The sequence below is a fragment of the Macadamia integrifolia genome, chromosome 7 (genome assembly GCF_013358625.1).
Source record: "Macadamia integrifolia cultivar HAES 741 chromosome 7, SCU_Mint_v3, whole genome shotgun sequence".
NCBI classification, from domain to species: domain Eukaryota; kingdom Viridiplantae; phylum Streptophyta; class Magnoliopsida; order Proteales; family Proteaceae; genus Macadamia; species Macadamia integrifolia.
Window position 1 is genome coordinate 27,442,673 of NC_056563.1, and position 9,108 is coordinate 27,451,780.

Sequence of the window (9,108 nt, forward strand, 5' to 3'; positions counted from 1 at the left end):
AAGGTCTTGAGGGTCGGATCTAGTATCTAGGGGAGCGGTTTACTCTATAGTGGCAGACGCTGATTGATGTATCCCTCCCTGCTATCCTCCTCCTACCATGCACTATTCAGAGGCCATTCCTAAGGATGAAGCTGAGAAACTAACCGAGGGAGTGTGGGATGACAACTTCCTTATCATGGAGGGAGATTACGATGCCTTCTTAGATGCGGAGACAGTTTGTGTTCCTTTGAGTCGTGAGGGCCCTGTGGTACGTACTTTCTTTCCGATGCTCTTTCTGTGCTTTGAGTCCTCTTTCCTTATTATTCTGACGTTTCTATAGTGGAGGATATGCCCCATGGTTCCTTTCTCTGTTCAATCACAGCCAAGTGCTGTTGGTTCTTCTTTTGTTGAGTCATTTGCTATTGTGGGCGGGCTCGTTCACAACATGGCCACCATTCCCTTTCCGGGCTTTCCTAGTTGGTCCTATCCAAATGTGGCCAACCCCCTTATCCCGATGGTGCTAGAGAGGAGATTGGATGAGGATGCTCTTCTTAGCCTCCCTATTTAGCACGACTATGTAAGTCCCACACATTCTTCACATCATTTCCTTTTCTTCCTTTCCTACTAATGTGGTCTCTTTCAGGTGTTCTCTCAGGCCTATGTCGAGCTTCGATGGATGCATCAGAGCCTATGCAAAGAGGTATATTAGAGGGACAAGCAACTATGTTCTAAGGTACAAATTTCTTCCTTCCCTGTTTACTTTGATTTTCTCTTTACTGTTCCCCTCTTATTCTAGTCACGATTTGCTGCTCAGGACACATAGATTGCGGGTCTTGAGACACGGCTACTGAATCTGCAGTTGATGTATGATGTTGTTGACTCTAGTGATGTGAGGATTCCCATAGATGACCTTGGCATAAATGAGGAGGCCTGTTCTCTAGTGATGTGAGGATTCCCATAGATGAAATTGGCCAAGCCACTACGGCTATGTTCTTGTTATTCCTGTACATATATGTTTTTCTTTTTCTTCTTCTTTCCCCCATGTTTATTTCTCTTTTTTTTGTTTTCTATTGTTTTTGTTTTTATCTTTGTTACTGCCAGTCTTGGCTTTTTATTTAAAATAGGAACTTATCTTTTGGCATAAAATTTTTTTTTTCTTGAGTTAATGAGTTTGAATTTTAAGGCACAATTAATTCCACAACTCAAATCTTCATTAGATTAATTGGAATACCACTAAATCCAAACATCACCTCATTACATCATCAAGTGAATCATATTGAAATGGGGAACAACCAAAGATAGGATAGGTGGGCTACAATTTGGTGAGACAATGCTTAGGATGGATAGAAGTTCACCAGTTCCTCCGGGTCTTCTGCCTTTAGCCCATACTGTCAACTGACATAAGTCGGAAAGTGAAAGGATGTATGGGTCAAACCCATCAACCTGACATAGTTACATCCAGGGGTCTTCATAAGGAAATCATCTTGGGGCCACCCATGGGCACTTTCATGCAATATCCCGTGTAGTTCTTCTTTGTAGGTACTCTTTCCAATCATTAATGAGCTTAAATTCAGGGACCTCCCTCTTGTCTTGATAGTGAGAAACTCTGAGCTGGCATTCATTTAGTGGCTTGGCCAATTTCAGGCTTTCGAGTAACCAAACCTGGAAAATAGCGAGACTTCCTTGATAACGATAGGTCCCAAATTTGTGGTTGTGGCTCATGTCGTCAAATCCTTTAAGTGTCTCTACAAGAACTTTAGGGACAATATCACCTCCTTCCTTTAGTTGCTTTATCACCTCTTTCAAAAAAAGTGGTGCACCATGTCCGGGAGATTGGAGAACATAGCGAGCCAACACACAAAATTGATAAGCATCCCATGATCTCTGCTGGTGGATTTCTCCCAACGACAGACACTTAATGAAAATCTCAGCCACCTTCAAAATGTCAATCTTCCCATATTTGAATTTTTTTTTCATTTCTTCCTTCCCCCATCTGAAGAAGTTTTGAATCTCTCCTAAGTAGTCCTTCTTCATAGATGGTTGAACCAATCTGCCTTTAGGTGGGGATAACATGCATGCTCGAAATTCTTCTAGAGTTGGGCAAATCTCAACGATCCCAAACCGAAGGACATGGAGATCAGCATCCCAATGTTGAGGCACCTATAGGAGTAAATTGTGATGTAACTCTACACACCCAATCCGACTGAGCACTATCATGTTCATAGATTCAAGCAGTCCCGACGCCTCAATGTTTATGTCCAAGGTCCATTTCCTCAATGTCTCATCCAAAGAGTCCATGATTCTTCCTGTGACCATCACTAACAAAGAGGAAAGATGATTTTTTAAATTATCACCCATTAACTATTGACTCAACCAAACCTTTACCACTATTGCATCAAATTTTTTTTTTAGCCAATCAAGGGTGGGGAGTGAACTGGCTTTGATTACTAGTGCTGGGTGGCGATCTTTGGGGAGATGAAATTCTGAATAAGAATTTGAAGGACCACAGGTGAATGACAGATATTTAGTGGCTAGATATGCTAAGTGACAATTCTTGGGGAACGCAAACTATGATGATCTTCTAGATACCTTAATTATTAATCTAGTAACCATTTTTTGCCTTGAGATTATTAAGACTACACTTGCACATGTCGAGTTGCCTATGTACCCCTTAAGAGGAATCAGGTCTAGCATAGTTCAAGTGGTTCACCCTTTTTATACATAATATCTTTTGAGTTGATCCATGTTGACCAATCCAGGCATTTTTTCGCCATTGAGGTCCATGAGTCTTACGGCCTTGCCTGGCAAGATTTCTTTGATAGTGAATGGGCCACTCTAGCTTGGCATGGATTTTCCCCTTTGATCACAAATGGGAGCTGTTTGTTCTCGGAGAACCAGCTTGCCTTCTTCTATGTGACAGGACCTTACATGCATATTGAATGCTCTTGCCATCTTCAATTGATATTTTCTTAGATTGTCCATGGCCTTCATAAGCCTTTCATCCAGAAGTTTGAGCTCATCATGTCTAGCCTTCACCCATTCTCCTTCGAGTAACTGGCTATCCAAAAGTACCCTTAAGGGTAGTATTAGGATCTCTACTAGCAGAACCGCCTCAACCCCATATACCAAGAATAAAGGAGTTGCCCAATTGAAGATGGTATAGAAGTCTGATATGCCCATAAGGCAAGTGGTAACTTGTCCACCCAATCCTTGTGTGTTTTAACTATTTTCTGGAGGATGACCTTGATGTTCTTGTTAGATGTTTCTACCACCCCATTGGTTTGTGGCCTGTAGGTGGTAGAGCGATCCCTCTTGATGTCAAATTTTATGCAGATTTGTCAACCTTGCCCCAGAAATGGGGTCCTTGATCCGATATCAGCTCCTGTGGCACTCCATATCGGCAAATGATATTTTCTTGGATAAACTTTGCCACCTTGGTAGATGTGAGGATTGCATATGACTGAGCTTCTACCAACTTAGTGAAGTAATCAATGGCCACCAGGATGAACTTGTGCTTGTTGGATGCTTTAGGGTTGATCTTCCCTATGACATCAATGCCAAAGTAGAAAATGGCCAAGGGGAACTGAGTGAGTGCAATTTCGTTGGCGGGATGTGTATAATGTTGGCAAATATCTAGCATTTGTGACATTTCTTGACAAAACCCTTACAATCTACTTCCATTATGATCCAGTAGTGTCCCAATCTGAGAATCTTCTTGGCTAGCATTTTGGCTTTCATATGGGGTCTGCAAAGGCCTTGACGAATTTCCTTCATGATTGTTCTAGCTTGATCTTCATCCACACATGGCAATTATTCTCACCATAAGACCTCTTCTATAATAAGTCCCCTTGGAGAATGAACTGGGTGGCATATCTCCTTAGGAACTTCTTTTCCCCATCTGTAGCATCAACCAGATACTTTCTTTCCTTGATAAAGTCCACTGTGTGAGCAAACCAAGATCGGCCATCTATGGTGAGAGAGTTCACCATATTCTGGTAAATGGGCTTGCTTCTTTGTTCCAACAAGAATGGTCGGATTCTGGCCATAGGATTGCACTGTACCATAGAAGCCAAAGTTACAAGGGCGTTAACAAACCGGTTGTTATCCCTTTGGAAGTATTCAAATGAGATCTTCTCCAAGTGTCCAATCACCTCTTCTAGATGCTCTTGATATGGCTTCAGTTTCTCATCTCGAATCTTCCACTAGTTGGAGTCTGCTATGAGTACTAGAAGTAGGCAAATCAAAATTCAGCTTCTTTATAGCCCAAAATGATCTATGCTCTAACTCAATTGAAAAATACACAAGGGGGTAAGGAGTTTGTCCAAGATCAGTCTTAAACGTAGTTCTGTGAGACCAAGAGGCGTCCAAAAGTCTAAGAGACCAAGTCTTGCAATTAGGGTTGACAGTCTTTTCCAAAATTTGCTTTATCTGCCTATTTAATACCCAACTTGGCCACTGGTTTGAGGATGATAGGGTATAGCCAACTTACATGTGATCCCATATTTCTTCAAGAGGGCCTCAAATGATCTATTACAAAAATGCTTGCCCCTATCAAAAATGGAATAAGTGATCCCATTATCCATCCATTTAAGTATTTCTTTTTGAATAGCTTCCTTCATCACTAGGTTTGCTCTTCTCTGGAGTTCCATTGAAGGTTTGAACCCCTCAATGAGGTGAATATGATGTTGAACAATAGAAGGGCTAATTCCTTAATGTCAGCCATGGTCCAACCTAGTGCTTCCTTTTTGTCTTTTAACACTTTGAGTAATTCCTCTTCTTGGATAGAAGTCAAATATGAAGAAATTATCACTGGAAGAGTCTGGTCAGACCCTAGGAAAGCATACCTCAAATCAGATGGCAACTCCTTAAGATCGAGTTTTGGGGGCTCAACTACGGAAGGTTTGGGAATGGAATTGGAAAGGGGTCCTAAGGGCTCCACAGGTGTGTGAAGACTCAAGACTTTAGAAAAGAAATTTTCACTATCATGATCCAACTCATCCATACACTCTTGGAATACTAAATCAAAATCAATATCAAAGTTAGTAATTAAATCATCAGAAAAATCCAAAAAATCCTCAAGCGTACTGATATCTTCTTCCATATGTGGTTGCTTCCCTATCCTTAACATGTTAAATTCAACAGTTTGGTTACCAAAAGATATCCTTAGGAAACCATTCCGGCAATAGATTAATGCATTACTGATAGCTAGGAATGGTCTTCCTAGAATTATTGGGATCTTATGCTTGGTTTAGAAGGGTTTGGTATCTAACACAATGAAATCAACTAGGAAAATAAATTCCCCCACCTTAAGTAAAACATCCTCAACCATCTCTTTAAGAATCTTAACAGCTCTATCTGCCAACTGAAGAGTAGTTCCAGTGGCTTTTAGTTCTCTCAATCCTAGTTGCGTATACACATCATATGGCAAAAGATTCACACTTACACCAAGGTCAAGGAAGGCATGCTCAATGTAGGTATTGCCTATGACATAAGCTATGGTAGGGATCCCTGGATTCTTATGCTTGGCTACTATAGGCTGAGTTATTTTGGAACTAATGTTACCTGCCAAGAATGATTTTTTGGGCACACTCCTAATAAATTTATAAGTACACAAATCTTTCAAGATCTTTGCATAGGTAGGGATCGAGGATATGGCATCCAAAAGAGGGATGTTCACTACTACCTTTTTTAAGACTTCTAAAATCTTGTCCATAGAAGTTGTCTTCTTTTTGTTTACCAAGTGATTAGGAAAGGGGACAGGAGGAACATAAGGACTGTTAGGGATTTGCCCTTTTTCAGAAGAATCATTTTTGGTTTCCTTAACCAAATCAGCTTTAATTTCAGAAGAATCTTTAGATTCATTAGATGAACCTGGAACAAGAGGCACAATTGTGTCCTCAACAGAAGGAGAGTTAACAGGAGTAATGGATGGGGAAAATTTAGGAACACTCTGTTGGTACTCTCTACCACTCCTAAGGGAATAAATAGCATTACATTGGTTAGAGGGCCTTCTTTGACCTTGTATGCATTAGGTGGTGCTTATGAACTGACAGGCTGATGCCTAGGGTTAGGCTCTAGTTGACTAGGCAACGTTCCCTTCTCCCTTTCACACAAAATTTAGACAACTTGGAAGAGTTCTCTCATAAGATTTTGATGGCTTGTCATGAGGAGGGCCATATTCTTTTCCAAATCACTTACTCTACTTGCCTCTCCAATGTTGATAAACCCAGGGGGTTGCTGATAAGATGATAGAAGAGGGGGTTTAGGAAAACTAGCCTAGGTCCTACATTCGGCCTAGGAAAATTATTTGGGGCAAAAGGTTATTGAGGTCTTTGGGCTCCAGGTTGACCTTAACTATGGAAATTGGAAGGCCCTGCTTAGTTGCCCTATTTCCAGTAGAAATTCGGGTGGTTTCTCCACCCTGTATTGTAAGTTTTACTATATGGGTTATTCTGATATAATGCATTAACACTATCATTGGAAGTGCCCCCAGAGGTGTTGGGGCATTCTTCTATAACATGTCCAGGGGACTGGCACCAAGCACACATCTTAACCATATTAACTGATTGTGGCTCTCTAGGAACAATAGCCTCAATCCTCTTGATTAGGCTATCCAAATGGGCTTCCTTGGCTACTATCCCATCCATAAAATATCCTTTCCCCCTATGGTTCTTTCACTTTCTAGGGTTGACTCTCACTCATGGATTTTATTAGCTAGGTCAAGTAAGAATTCCCATGCCTCTCCTTCATTTGTAAAGGATGTGAATCCCCCAGGGCACATAGACTCTATCAATTGTTTAGTTGGGTAATCAATACCCTCATAAATAATCTGACATAAATTCCATAAGTCTAAGCCATGGTGAGGGCATTCCTGGAGTAGATCCTTGAATATCTCCATAAGTTTAGAAAAGGACTCACTAGGCTTCTATTTAAACTGGAGGATATCACTTCTAAGCTTATTGGTCTTGTGAGTTGGGAAAAACTTCTTAATGAAGACAACTGTGAATTTCTCTCATGTGGTTATGGAATTTTTGGGTAACCCATACAACCACTTTTTACCTTGGTCTTTTAATGCAAAAATAATGAACTAAGCTTAACAACATCATCAGAAAGTTGTTGGCCTTTAACTCGAACACATACCTCTTCAAATTCCCTAAGGAATAGGTATGCATCCTCAGAGGGTAGCCTATGAAAATGGGGCAACATAGTGATGTATTGAGATTTGAGCTCAAAATTATTGCCTTGGGCTTGTGGTAGAACTATGTAGGAAGGTTGGTCTGCTGTTACAGGGTAGAACCAATCTTTTAGAGATTTAGGTGGAGAGTTTTGCTGTTGGTCTCCCATATTAAAAAGTATTGATGAGAGTATAGGTATAGGGTCACTACTTATTGGATTTCTTCTTTCTAACTGATTCTTAGTATTACATACCCACCTAGCATTCATGTAACAGAAAAATACCCATAACTAGAATAAGACAAGCACAAAAGAATGGATTTTTATTTGGCTTTTTGGGAGCTTCTCAGCAGGGATCCAGGGTTGCTCAATTCCTGAGGTACTACTATAGCATGAAACCTATCCTTATCATACCGTGAGGCTTGGCGATCTCCACCGATACAACTATTATTGCAAGTTGTTCTTCTCAGGAATTCAATAATTAATGGAAGAAAAAGAAAACAAATCACTCCGATTTACCGAAAGAAAGCAAAAAATGACATGGAACTGTCTGCACGGCAACAATGTTGTAGACACCCAATTTTGTCACCCTCCTCCAGCTATGATGAACTACGGATCTTGGATGCAACTTCTTACTTCCGATCGACAGAGATGATAATTAATTAAGGTAATCTAACCCAAAAATATTCCATACCCACCCAAAATCCTGAAAACCCCATGTGAGAGAAAAGAATGGTCCAATTATGATGTTTCATATATGAAGGAATTCAATCCTAAGTGACCATATGGATGCATAGTTCTTGGAATCACGATTCCGACGATATATGGTACGTCAAAATCAGACTATCGGATCTCCTGCAATTAGTCCCAGAAGTTATTCTATGAGCACCTAAACCCTACCCATGTAAGCACCTGCACCATGCCATGAGTTCCCAAATCCCACCCATGCAAGCACCCGCACCATGCCATTAGTGCCCAAACCCCACCCATTCAAGCACCCATACCAAGCCATAAGGGCCCAAACCTCACCCATGCAAGCATCCACACCATGCTTCGCACACACCCCACCTGCCCCGCACGCCTATGGCCTGCCTCGTGAGTGCCCTGCACCCCTGCCCATGTCCCACGCGCACTCTGCTAGCCTCGCATAACCTGCACCCCTACCCGCACCCCACGCACACCCGACCAACCCCCAGTGCCCTGCCTTAGCTCCAGCACCCCTACTTTAGCTCTAATGCCCCTGCTTTAGCTCTAGTGCCCCTGCTTTAGCTCCAGCGCCCCTACCTTAGATCCAACGCCCCTGCTTTAGCTCTAGGACCCCTACCTGCCTTAGCTCCAGTGCCCCTGCCTTAGCTCCAGCGCCCCTGCTTTAGTTCCAACACCCTTGCTTTAGCTCCAACACCCCTGCTTTAGCTCCAGCACCCCTACTTTAGCTTTAGCACCCCTGTCTTAGCTCCAGTGCCTCCGTCGAGGCCCCGACACCCCAACTGGTGATCAGAATCCCCATTCCAATGATCGATTTCAGAAGAGATTCCTTCTTCACCTACTTATGCACCCTATATTGTCTAGCTAGCTTACCCTACCCTGCGAGCTCCTATTGGCCCAAAAAACCATATGTTTACTTTATTGGCCCAAAAAAATTACTTTTCCCACCATTGGCCAAAGAAATTTACCCTCCACCCCATTGGTCCAAAATTTCATACTTTCACCCCATTAGTTTAAAAAAATCACTTTTTCACCCCATTGGTTAAGGAAATTCCTCTTTCCTCCCCATTGGTTAAAAAATTCTATAAATATCCCTCCACTCCCTTTGGTTTTTCACACAAAAAAAAAAAACCCAAGTCTCTAAGGAGCATCCATAGTAGAGAAGCTCTGCCCTCTCTCCTCCCCTTCCCCCCTTGAGGTTTTTCAAGCCTTTGGAGAGATCTTCATAAGATCCAAAGTGTTCTTCGGATC

General features: G+C 41.8%; 1 non-coding gene across 1 annotated transcript; it reads left to right on the forward strand.

Moving 5' to 3' along the window:
- Positions 1-6,830: 6,830 nt before the first annotated feature.
- Positions 6,831-6,937, forward strand: LOC122085319. Its single transcript, XR_006142094.1, has one exon. It is a non-coding gene; the product is annotated as a small nucleolar RNA R71 (small nucleolar RNA).
- Positions 6,938-9,108: the final 2,171 nt, after the last annotated feature.